The 12,974-nt window shown below is 57.7% G+C and overlaps 1 long non-coding RNA gene across 5 annotated transcripts; it reads left to right on the top strand.

The window, feature by feature from the left end:
• Positions 1-255: 255 nt before the first annotated feature.
• On the top strand, positions 256-12,467 carry LOC147350026 (uncharacterized). 5 transcript variants are annotated; one of them, XR_015149132.1, is made up of 4 exons: positions 351-5,272; positions 5,936-6,056; positions 9,818-9,945; positions 10,429-12,467. It is a non-coding gene; the product is annotated as an uncharacterized LOC147350026 (long non-coding RNA). The 5 variants fall into 5 exon arrangements; XR_015149131.1 differs by having other exon boundaries at positions 347-5,272; positions 9,818-12,467; XR_015149129.1 differs by having other exon boundaries at positions 350-5,272; positions 6,313-12,467.
• The last annotated feature ends 507 nt before the right edge of the window (positions 12,468-12,974 follow it).

Here is a 12,974-nt window from a genome sequence, read left to right on the forward strand (position 1 = left end):
GCATCAGCACATGACCACTTCCTTACCGTTAGGGACGCTCAGGCTGCCTCTGGTCCCTTTCAGATCCTCAGAGCCAGCGAGCTTCCTCTCCGCCAGGCCTGAAAGGGATGCTCGCAGGTCTGGTCTGGCTGCAGGACACAGATGGAATGATACAGGGCGGATGACGGCGTTCACAGAGGAGACACAGCCCCGGAGAGGAAGATGGAGCAGGCAGATGTTGGGGACACGGGGTTACCCCCAAGCAGGCTGCTGGCGCTGGACCCAGGGGTCGATCCGTCCCTTGGGACTGAGCTTGAGGAGATCGAGAGGAAGGACCTGATGGCCCCATAGGGGCTGGGGTCCCCGGTGAGCAGAGGGGAGTGGGCCTCGGAGCATGTGAGGGGGCTGCAGGGGGTCAGAGGTCTTCCCCGCCGTGACGACGATGCCGTCCTGCACCGACAGCTTCGCGTTAACCGTCCACGCGCTGAGAGTGCGCCCCAGTCGGAGAAGCAAGCCCTCTTCCTCCTCCTTCAGCCTGGAAGCCGTGAGACTGGCCCCGAGGGTGCGGCCTCTGGCCGGTGCCCACCCCACTGGCACAGCCTCCCTGGGAGGCGCTCGTGTCCATCGGCCAGGGACAGCGTCCTCGCCCCGGATGCCCGGCACAGTCACCCTCAAGCCTCAGGGCCCCTCTCCCCTCCTCTTCCAGAGCGTCCTCTGCAGTATGGGGGCACTGGGGGGCGCCCCTCCCCGGGTGAGGTTCTGGTTGCTGCAGGACCTCCTCACTCCCAGACCCCAGACCTATGTAGGCCTCTGTGATGCCCCCCGAAAGAGGAAGATCCAAGCAAGCACTCTCTGCTGCCCGCGGGCACCCAGGACCTGGCCGAGCTGGAATCTGAGGCCAGGTGAGAAGGTCGCACAGCTGAGGTCAGAGGGAAGCCCTTCCCCAGGACATGCGAAGCAGAAGGGAGCTTCCCTGGCCGGGCTTGGGGCCCCTGTGGCCTGGGCTGGGTGTTTCCTCCTTCATTCAGACCCTGTCCTGCGGCGGCTCCCCCTTCATTCGGACCCTGTCCTGCGGCGGCTCCTCCTTCATCCGGACCTTGTCCTGCGGGTTTAAAACGTTCGTGACGTGCTGCTCCTCCTTTGCTCATTTTCAGCAAACGTTCAGTGTCATCCCTGGTCTACTGTCGTAACTTTATACTTTTCCCTTAAAGAAAGCCCGTTGTTGTTCAGTCACTCAGTTGTGTCTGACTCTTTGCGACCCCACGGACTGCAGCACGCCAGGCCTCCCTGTCCTTCACAGTCTCCCATGGTTTATTCAAACTCATGTCCATCGAGTCGGTGATGCCATCTAACCATCTCATCCTCTGTCGTTCCCTTCTTCTCCCGCCTTCAATCTTTCCCAGCATCAGGGTCTTTTCCAGTGAGTCCGCTCTTCCCATCAGGTGGCCACAGGACTGGAGCTTCAGCTTCAGCATCAGTCCTTCCAATGAACACTCAGGACTGATTTCCTTTAGGACGGACTGGTTGGATCTCCTTGCAGTCCAAAGGACTCAGGCCCCTCCGTCCAAGGGATTCTCCAGGCAAGAATACTGGAGTGGGTTGCCATTCCCTTCTCCAGGGGATGTCCCCCACTCAGGTATGGAACCTGCGTCTCTTATGTCTCCTGCGTTGGCAGGCATGTCTTTTCACCACTACCACCACCTGGGAATCTCTAAGAAAGTGCCTACAGTTGTATGAATGCCAGGCCCCATGAGACACGGAGCGGCCACCTCTTCCCAGGCCTGAAAGCAGGCATGTAAAGGGGCCCCTGGGACCCTGGACAGCCTCTCCTGGTGGGACGGGCTGTGCGAGGCCTCCACTGCTGCGGGGACATCTTCTCCATAGCTTTGTCTCCAACATCAAACGGGTCTCGTTGCTGCATAGAAGACGCGTTAAAAACAGCGGTGCCTGGGGGCAGCCAGAGTGACTTGGAAATCGGGCTGGGTGTGGGCGAGGGGGCTGGCCAGCATGGGCTCTTCCTTGGCTCCCTGAGCTGATCCTGAGTCATCCCCTGACCCCGCACTTCTGCCCAGGGCATGTCCTGAGCCGGGCGGCCTCACCAGAGGCTGAGTCAGCCTCTGCCCACTGGACGAGTCCCCGAGGCTGTGCCGTGGGCACGTGCCTGCTGTAGGTGGAGAGGCTGCCCGGGGTTTCTGCCCCCAGCCCCATGGTCCCCACCCCGGGACCCCAGGGCCGGGCTGTCCTGGCAGCTGGCCCTCCTGCCAGGGTGCCGTCCACACCCTGGAAGCCACTCTCCAACCGATCAGCCGTCTGCTGATCCGGAGCGGATTTTGTCACCAGCGGCTCTGCACGGCTTTTCTCTGGGGGAGGCTCCTTGAGATGACAGCGGCTGTCAGGACTCCCCACGTGGCCGGGGGGATGGCCCCGCAGCCCACCTCCTGCTGGAGACGCTCGGCCGGGTGCGCTGAAGAAATGGATTAGAGGACACGTGAGCGGGGGTGAAGAGAGAGCCTGTGATGGTAGTCCCGTGCTGAGAACACACAAACGCCCCGGAACGGTCCACTTCACAATGGTTAAAATGGTGAACTTTATTTTATGGTTATTTTACCGAAATTTAAAAAAACCCACAAGGGAATTAGTGACCAATTGTGGCAAGTGTGACCCTGGTGGCTCAGTCGGTAAAGAATCTGCCTGCAGCGCAGGAAACCCAGGTTCAATCCTTGGGTTGTGAAGATCCACTGGAGAAGAGAATGGCAACCCACTCTGATATCCTTGCCTGGAAAATCCCATGGACAGAGGAGCCTGGTGGGCTGCAGTCCACAGGGTGCTGCAAAGAGTCAGGCAAGACTGAGTGTCTAACACTACTCCACTACTGACCTTGAAGTTGAAAGCTGGGGATTACCTTCATGACTTTTGAGTAGGGAAGGATTTCTGAGTAAGTCCACCAGGAGCACCAGCCAAAGTGCCACCAGCACACTGAGACAGCGTCGTACGCGGTGGGGACCTCCCTGCAGGCCCAGCGGTCAAGGCTCTCGCTCCCAGCACAGGTGGCCTGAGTTCAGGCCCCGCTGGGGAACGAGACGCCACACGCCACAGCTGAGACCTGGCACAACCAAATGGATGAATAGAAGCAAACTATTAAAAAAGACAGCATGTTAAAAGTTTCACTGTAAACCGGCTGAAAATAAAAGCCACAACTCGGCAAAAAAAAAAAAAAAAAAAATAGTCACAGTGAGCATCGTGGGAAATGCCCGCACTCTGTGATAGCCTACAGACTGTCTGCGTGGCTCTGGGAAAGAAAAGTGAGCACAGGCCCTGCCTGGAGGGGGAACCCACAGGGCAGGAGGGATGAGGAGATGCTGGAGCTCAGGGACGCGCGGGAGACGCACCCCAGGACATGTGTGAGAGGGGTTGATGGGGCGGTGCTGGGGTCTGACCGGCTGGCCGGGCCGTGGGGCTCGGTGGGAGGAAGGGCCCTCCGGAGCCAGCATGCAGACACCTAGTCGGTGGAGACGCACTGCCCTGCGATCCAGGAACACACAGAGGTGCCCTCGGTAGAGAAGCGTCTGGTTTGGGAACTGTGAGATGTGAGAGTCCGTGGAGGAGGGCGGTGGCGAGGGAAGATGCTGGCAAGAAGCCCTGAGCCGTCAGGTAGGGAACCCGGAGCCCTGGTGCTGGGCCCGAGTGGGGGAGCCGCAGCAGAGCGGGGCTGCTCCTCTTTTCTAGAAGCACCGAAACAGTCACAGCGTTAGTGCTGAGGAGTGGCCGGGTGCCAAGTTCTAACAGCTCTTCCGACGGGACTCGGGTCCTTCTAAGACACGGAGTGGATCCTTCTAAGACACGGAGTGGATCCTTCTAAGACACGGAGTGGATCCTGACCAGTAGACACAGGAGGTGGTGAGACACCGTTTGGAAAGTTGAAGGGACGTAAATGACCCCGGGGCGGAGGACGGGTGCGCCGAGAGTGGGGACAGAGGCGGATGGGAGGTGGGGGTGGGCAGCATGAGGCTGGGCCCCGGGCACAGGGGAGCAGGCGGGCTGACCCAGGACGGGTGCTGAGAACACCTGTGGTCGGTATGGAACTGGGAATGTGAACTTCAGGCCCTGAGCTTTGCTCTTTTGATACTGAAACTATGGTGTCTCGTAGTTTTAATCTCCGCCCTTAGATTTCATTTCTGTTGGAAGGTAAGATGCTGACGGCAGGCTGTCTGACGGCCCGCGGCATCTGCATGCAGCTCCGTGGCCAGGCGCTTCCCCTTCCAGAGTAAAGCTGAAGAGAACGCCATCTCATTTCCCCGAGCCGTGCTTCTGGTGGCGTCAGCCCCTCTGTGGTGCCCGGCCTTCCACGGGCTTTGTAGTGTCAGCAGACGGATTATTTCAGGCTGACACTTGGCACAGACGGTTCTCAGCCAAATGTGATTCCAATGGGGAGGGTTTGGTCTCGGTTATTCCATGCGGCTTTGTTGAAGGAAAGGAAGAAAACCAGCTCCTGGTTCTGCGGTATTTTAATTTTAGATGGAATTTGCGGTGACCCTGGCTGGCCAGCAGTGAGCTTTCAGTGTGGACTGACATTTTGGCGACTTTGGGAAAAGGAACCTCATTCACACAAGCCAGGGCTCTGGGAACGGTCGCCCCGCCTTCCCGCCAAGGCTGGGCTGTGACGCTGACCCAGCGCGGCACACAGATCCCTCTGTCCCCCGCTGGATGCCCGCCAGGCTGCCGCGGTCTGCGGAGCAAGACCCTCAGTGCGGGAGCCTGGCTCAGCCCTGGAAACCGCGGCTCAACAAAAAGCCTCTGTTGTCCTCGCAACGGTCTTTGCACAGAGAGGGTCCCGGCTGGCCTGGGCTGCAGGACGGATTCGCAGATGGACCTGAGAGAAAGCTCTGTAATTAGGTCAGCCCGGGGGTGGGGTGGGGGGGCACCCTCTTCTGGTTCAGTGGGTGAACCCGAGGAGGAGACCCTGCCCCATGACTGTCTCCAGCACCTAGGAATTCATGACCACCTTTCCTTTCCTTCCTGAGGCGCTCCGTCAGTGCGGAGTTTTTGGGGAGGCGGCACTGAGTCAGACCAGTACTCGTGTGCCGGCTGTGAGAGGCCCCCAGACCCGGGACCAGGGCGTGGCCTGGGCAGACCTCCAGCCCTGCGGGTTTTGTGTGACTGCTGCATTCAGTTCTCAGTCCTCTTTTGTCTTCAAAACCTGAGCCGTTTGGATGGTGCCTGGAGGGAAGTGGGGATCCGCTGACCCCGAGAGGAGAGCGTGTCCAGGGGCGCGTGGACCTCAGCCACCTGCTGAGTGAGCTCGGGCCTCCTGTTCTTCACTGCGCCAGGAGGGAGGGGAAGGAGGGGAAGGAGGGGAGGGCGAGGGAGGGAGGGGAGGGAGGGGAGGGCGAGGGAGGGGAGGGAGGGGAGGGAGGGGAGGGGAGGGACCCGCCCCGCCCCCCCCACCGGAACCCCGAGCAGGTGAGACTGGCCGCCCTTGATGGTGATGGGTCCCAGGCACGGCCCACCACAAAGGCTGCGGAGGAAGCTCTGTCGTTCCCCAAGGGACTAGGTGGGCGTGTCTGGAGGGCCCAGAGCCCGGAGGACACATGGGCTGAGGGGGTGGGGTGCGGCTGGCTCCCGGAGGGGGTCCTGCTATGTCTGGCCTTGGAACATGAGGGTCTTGTCTGCCACCGTCCGGCCTTTCTGGGCTGTCCGGGTGTCCAGTCAACGCAGCTTGGCTCCCAGGAGGGACCAGCGCTCCTCTCAGCGGAGGCTGCGGGGCCCCCTTGTCCGCTCGGCGGGGCAGCAAGAAGAGAGGGCGGGCTTCCTTTGCTCCGCTGGCTCCCTGTCCTCAGAGCGACGCCCGGCGGGCACGTCTGCAGAGCTAGCTGCGGGCGGTCAGCCAGGGCTGGGGTGGTGCTGAGGCTGTCTGCCAGCCTCTGCCCTCCCCTTCCCTCTTCTCTTTCCATCCCAGGTTTCAGGGAGTTACTTTCACCCGTTCCCACCTCTCTGAGGGGTGGGCGGGTGCAGGACGGCTCTGCGTGGTTTTCAGGTGTTTTCATCTGGATGCACATCGGTGGGCGTTCCGCAGGCAGGTGGGTGTGTCCTGAACGTGGCCACCTGGGCTCCTGGGGAGGACAGGAGCCTGTGGAGGCGGGTGATGGATGTGCGGTCCACGTGCCAAGCAGCAGCTCTGCGGACCCAGCCTCGGGACGTGGCGCAGGCCAGGCGGGATCCCCGCATGCCCCTGCCCCAGGCTGGGGACCCACCCCTCGGAGTCCTCCTCCGTGGGGTGACTGGGCTGGGCCCCCCCACTCTGACACCTGTGCGGATTTTCACCGTGTTTTCAAGGCTCCCCGGAAGACAACGCCCCAGGGGCTGGTGAGAACACCCGTGGGCTCGGGGCCCCACGGCGGCTGATTTTCCCACCGGCCACTCCTTTCTGACCGCCCCGTGTGGCATCCTTGTGGCTGTGACTCTCTCCCGGGCGGCCCAGCGGGGCCATGTGGCATCCACGTGGCTGTGACTTTCTCCGGGACGGTCCAGTGTGGGAGGCTTTCAGTTAAATAGGACGTTAGTTTGGAAGCTGTCCTTTCTGTCAAAACAAGGATGATACAACCGCGCAGTAACGACTCCGTAGAGTTTCCTAGTTTTCATAAAACAGACCAGTGCTGCTGACGGCCAGGCCCTCCCCACGGCTCGCGGGAAGCGCGCTGTGGTCTCCTGTTTCCTCCTGAACACCTTCTGTGGTTTCGGTTTCACACCTCGGGATGGGACGGAGGGGCAGTGTTCTGGGGCCGAGAGCATCCTTTCTCCGCTCACCAGGGCACTGGCTGGAGTGGACGGGGCGTGTGCAGCAGGGCAGGGTGGGAGGGCCGGGTGTGTCCATGTGATGGGAGCACTGGGTGGGCGCGGAGTTCGGAGAATCACTGTAAGCTCACAGTACCCACCTCGCCCCAACCCCGCCCGGGCTGATCTTGGCAGAACCAGCTCCAGCTCTGAATCGGGCGCTCAGAGTGTTCCTCCGTGCTCTGAGCTGTGCAATCCGAGATTCCCTCCTGAAAACGGCTCTCAGATGTTCCCTGCGGGAGGACATGTCGAGATACAACGCCCCCCGACTCTGTCCACAGTGGCAGCTCTGGTTTCCCACAAGGTTTCACCTGCTCCCAGAGTGATCTTTCTTGTCATTCCTCCCGGAGTTGCCTGTCTGTGATTCTGCTCCAGGGGCACCCAGGACGTGGTGGGCTTCTGGGTGTAGGAGGGGAGCAGGGAGGCCCCTGCAGGGTCTGTGTTGAACCAGGACCGCCAGAGGGGCAAAGGGCGCGCAGCCACCGCACCCGTGTCTATGGCTGTGAGGTCGCCACCTTCCCGCGTGTTCTCGATGGAATGAGTCACCTGGGGGTCATGTACATGTGAGGACGAGGTCAGGGCCGGTGACTGAGGACCGTGAGGAATTCACACGCAGGCCGTCCAGCCGGATACCCCCGAGCTGGGCGAAAAGTGAACGTGTTACTTGCTCAGTTTTTGTATTTGACCCTTTGCAATGCTAGGGATTATAGCCCACCAGGCTCCTCTGTCCATGGATTCTCCAGGCAAGAATACTGGAGTGGGTGGTCATTCCCTTCTCCAGGGGATCTTCCTGACCGAGGGATAGAACCTGGGTCTCCTGCATTGCAGGTGGATTCTTTACTGTCTGAGGAAGGGATCATTTTACTTTGACCCAGGGATTGAACCTGGGTCTCTTGCATTGCAGGAGGGTTCTTTAGTGTCTGGGAAGAGGGTCATTTTACTTCCAAACTGTAGGCAGGGGTGGCTGTCACGTCCTGCCACTGACCCAACACGTCTGCCACAGACAGCTCTGGCTTTCACCCACCCCTCCACACCCCCTCCCTGCACCTCAGCCCCCGTCCCGGGACACAAAAGCACATTCCTGACGACCTCCGGCTCTGACCTGGGGGGTCAGATACAGTGTGGCCTGCACAGGGAAGGCTGCCCCAGGAAGAAGTCGCTGTGTGAGGCTGGCGGTGAGCAGGTGCCCCCAGAAATCGGGTGGAGCTGGCGAGGGTGGAGGGCGTGGCGGCTGGTCGTCCGTGCAGTCAGGACCCTCACAGGTCACACCTCACGAGTGTGAGGGGTCCGGGGACGGACAGGCACTGAGAGCTGAGGTTCTGCTGGAATTCGGCCTTGCCACTGTTCTCGCATTAGCTGTAGCCGTTGTTCCCCCTGTTGTCATGGGGTGAGCGATCACAGCTGAGGTTGAACGGCCACAAAGCCAACAGCCCTGGGGGCCAGCCCCGCACGGCCATGGGTGGGCCTCCAGGGACCCCTGGGGACAGGCAGGGTCCTGGCTGACCCCCACCAAAGATGGGCAAAGGGGGCCTTGAACTGTAGGGTCCGTGTCCAGCTGGGAGTGGGTGTAGGTGGGCTCGAGGCAAGACCCTCGCGTGCAGCAGGTGTGAGATACCCAGACCGCCAGTGTTGGTGAGGCCGCGTACTGCTGTCCGAGCTGGGGCTCTGCACCCGCATCCGTGCCCTCAGAGAGTGGGCTCCGTCCCCCGGGGCCTCCAAGGCGCCTGCACCCCTCGGAGTTGGGAGGCAATGCGGCGCTCCCGGTGGGGTGTGGGGGTCATTTCTGGACAGAGGCCCCGGAATCAGTGCCTTCGTAGTTCTTTTCCAAGCCGGCGCTCGTTGTCACCACGGGCTTCCTCTAGGAGGGCTGAAGCCTGTCTGTGGACGGTGCCAGGGGCCTTCCAAGCGTCGATGAGGCCTTTCAGCTCCAGAGGGGCTGTGGGGGAGGGGCTGTGGGTGTGGGGGAGGGGCTGTGGCTGTGGGTGTGGGTGTGGGCTGTGGGGACGGGCTGCGGGTCTCTAGTGAGAGGCTTTCCCACCCCCAACCCCAGTGTCTGTGCTGCAAACAGGAACTTGGCTGTCAGAGGTCAGTTGACCCCTGGGAACAAGCAGTGCCCGGCTATGTGCTGACCATGCCAGGAAGTGGGCGTGTCCAGCATGTGGGGCTTGGGGAGAAGGCCACCCCCCGGCTCCAGTCCTGCCCTTGGGCCGGAATCAGTGCCCCTTCAGTGGCTTGACCTGCTCTGCTGGGAAGGCAGCACCCAGGGTTCCACGCCTGAGGGGCCCCGGTGACCCCTGACCAGGCCTGGGCTGTCCTCCCTGGTGGGAGAGGCCCTGGGCTTCAGGCTGGGCCACACGGAGTGGGGTTTTGGATGAATTGGGCAGGCCCTGAACCTCAGATCTGGGGGCGCTGCTGGTGGGGGTGGAGGAGGTGGCTAGGGGCTACTTCCCAGACCTGCCCGTGATGGACAGCCGCACCCCCCACCCCAGGGAAACGTGCTGGAAAATTTACCTCCTCTATTCAGGAGTGTTCTCTGTAAAGGTCACATCCACCCACAAACTTAGAATCTGGGCAGCAGTTCTGTCTGCTGGTTCAATGGCTGCCTGCGCATCCCTGGCACGAAAGGGCAGTGCCCGGGACCATCTTCCTGGAGCTCGGGCTGGCAGCTCTGTCCCTGTCCTGGCGCAGATCAAGCTGGATCCTTTTATGTATTTATTTGTTTGGCTGCCTTGGGTCTTCGTTGCACAAGCAGGATCTTTTGTTGAGCCGCACGGACTCCAGTTGTGCGGCGCGTGCTCCAGAACTTGCGGGCTCAGTGGTTGAGGCACATGGGCTTAGTCGCCTGGATGCATGGGGGTCTTAGTTCCCTGACCAGGGATCAAACCCGTGTCCCCTGCATCGAAAGGCAGATTCTTAACCACTGCACCACCAGGGAAGTCCCAGAGAGACTGTTCTCAGGTTATAATTTTCACTTTGGCTTGAATAAAGATTTTCATTTCTTTCTTAGATCAACTGATGAAGCTTTTCATCATAACGATAATGTCGGCAACCGCAAACTACTGGAGTCTGCGAAGTGCTGTGCACATTACCCTGGAGGCCTGGCAGCAGGGTTGGGGGCTGTCAGCTGTTTCACAGGTGAGGGAGCAGGACTCACGGGAGAGAAATCCCCTCAAGTGCTCAGACTTGGGGTTTCAGGGACACCGTGTCATGCTCAGAGGTGGCTGCAGCCTGGGCCCTTTCCTGGGCTATCTGTTTATTTCAGAAATATTCCTTAGGCCAACTTCCCCCAGAAGGTAGGGGGGACTGTTAGGAGGCTGGCGCTGGAGGCCTCCAAGTTCTCCCCTTGTAAGCCCCCCACTGATGCTGAAGCTCCAATCCTTTGGCCACCTGATGCAAAAAGGTGACTCATTGGAAAAGACCCTGATGCTAGGAAAGATTGAAGGCAGGAGGAGAAGGGGAAGACAGAGGATGAGGTAGTTGGGTGGCATCACCGATTCAACGGACATGAGTTTGAGCATGCTCTGGGAGTTGGCGATGGACAGGGAAGCCTGGTGTGCTGTGGTCCATGGGATTATGAAGAGTCAGACACGACTGAGTGATGGAACAAAAATTGAACAGGCCCCACCCCAGATCCATGCCAGTGGGTATCAGGAGGAGAAGCCCTGGAGGAACTGGAGGAAGCCAACTGGAGCCTCAGACACGCGAGCAGCTGTGTCCCACTGGGGCGGCAGCAGTGGCCTCTGGAGGAACCTCCAGCTCCTCCTCTGCCACCAGCATAGCGTCCAGACAGAAGCCAGAACTACCCATGAAACATCACGCAGTGTGACATAACTGGGTCACCGAGTGGTCAGATATTTGGTCCGACTTTATTCTGGGTGTTTCTGGGTGAGAACAGGTGATTCTGTGCACCTCTCCAGGCGGGCCTTGTCTGATCAGCGGAGGGCTGCGTCCGGGCACCCACCTGGCTCCTGCCCACTTTCTTCCCGTTCTTCTTGCTGACCAACACGTGTCTTCCGGGCTGGCAGGGATGTGGTCTGTACCAAGAATACTGCCCGGCTCAGAGCAAGGGAAGCCACACCTGAGAGGGCAACAGGCAGGAAGGCCAGGGGTCTCCAAACCCAGGAGACAGGCTGCAAGTGTCAGACACTTTTTCTCTCTCTCTTAAGCGGCAGGAGGAAACAAGTGTTAGCTTTTCTCCCTTCTCTATCCAAATCTAAAGAGGCTTCTTTTAAAATTCTGTGTTGCCATGATGACACCTGGTTCCACCTGAACTTTTCTCAAACCTGGAGCTAAACAATGCGTTTTTCTTGTGGAAACGTTTGTCTTAAGCTATGTTAATGAACTGTGTATTTACCCTAGACTCTGTCTTCAAATCGGTTCTGCCTGAGACTCAGGACCAACTGACAAACCGGCGTTTGTACTCATGCACTGCTCTCGTAAGCTATGTTAGTGAGACTGCGTTTGCTTGGAAACTTGCCTTTCTTCAAGATTCACGTTAATCGTCTTATGGCTCAGGATGACCCACCTGGTGCCAATGTTATCTCAAAATGCATGTGTGGGTGAGGGGTCTGGTGCCATTCTCTGAGTTTTGAGACTTTTCCTTTTTCTAATTAGCAGACCGCTAGTAGCTATATAACATTCAGCTAAAGACTGGCCCGGGGCACTCTTGCTGCCCCCTTCTGATGTCTATGTCAGAAGCTTTCTCTATCTCTTTTATACTTTAATAAAACTTTATTACACAGACGCTCTGAGCGATCAAGCCTCGTCACTGGCTCCGGATTGAATTCCTCTTCTCTGGAGGCCAAGAATCCTGGCATCTTTCATGGCTCAGCAACAACTTTTCATACCTGGAAGGAGTTTTACTGGAGATGAAGGGCAGTTCAGAGCGCCCAGCTCTGTGTGACCAACTGCCGTGTCACTAAAACTTGAGCATCGGGGTGACTGGGGACCTGTTTTTTTTTGATCAGAGTCTGAATTAGAGGCTCCCTTTAGAGAAACACAGGCTACTTTCTTTATGTTAGATGACAGATGGCAAAAGATGAGTAACTAAGCATTTCCAAGGACAATTTCTGCCAGTAGGTGATGGATAAACTGCGGTCCGTCCAGACAGTGGAATATTATTCGCTGCTTTAAAACATGAGCTATCAAGCCATAAAAAGACACGGAGGAATCTTAAATGCACGTTACTGAGAGAAGCCAATCTGAAACGATACCAAGTCTAGGTCGTGCTGGAAAAGGCGAAGCCTAGGAACAGCAGACGCGTCTGTGGCCGCCAGGGTGTGTGGGGCTGGGGTGAGCAGCAGGAAGCACGGCGGAGTCCAGGTGAGGAGACCACTCATGCAGCTCACTGTGCATTTGTCCAAACCCACAGAATTCATGGCGCCAAGCGGCCCCCAATGTGAGCCACGGGCTTCAGCTAATCATAGTGTATTAGTATTGTATTAGTATTAGTATTAGTAATGTATTAGTATAAACTAATAGTGTATTAGTACCGGCCCATCAAGTGTAACAGGGGCACCTCATCAGAGCAGGATATTAGTAATAAGGAAACTGCAGGTCAAGGGGAGGAGAGGTGCGTGAGGACTCTGTACTTTCTGTTCGATTTTTCTGTAAACTTAGAAGTGTTATAAAAAATAAAGTTTAGGAATTATTTAAAACTCTGTTGTCTTTCTATATGCTAGCAAAAACAATTAGAAAAAAGCTTTTAAATATTTAAAGCTGCACTAAAAGCAACCAAGAAAAATCTAGTCAAATATACTCAAAATCTTATACAAAAATTTACACGTTATTCAGAAAAAGTTTTAAATCCTAAAGAATAGAGAGAAATACCATGTTCATGAACTGGATTCTTCATATTTAAAGATATAGATTTTCTCCAAGGAGATTTATAGGCTAACTATAATTCTGATGGCAATCGTAGCAGATTGTGCGTCTGTGACATCGACTGAATATTTCTGCAAAATGTATTGAAATATCAAGAGAGTCAGTAATAGACATAATCTTCTTTATTTTGGTCACACGGGGTCTTTGTTGCTATGCAGGCTTTCTCTTTTTGACTTCCCTGGTGGCTCAGCTGGTAAAGAATCCGCCTGCAATGTGGGAGACCTAGGTTTGATCCCTGGGTTGGGAAGATCCCCTGGAGAAGGGAAAGGCTACCCACTCCT

Source organism: Bos grunniens, chromosome 20, assembly GCF_055505025.1.
Source record: "Bos grunniens cultivar Pamir isolate PY7600 chromosome 20, Bosgru_T2T1.0, whole genome shotgun sequence".
Classification (NCBI taxonomy): domain Eukaryota; kingdom Metazoa; phylum Chordata; class Mammalia; order Artiodactyla; family Bovidae; genus Bos; species Bos grunniens.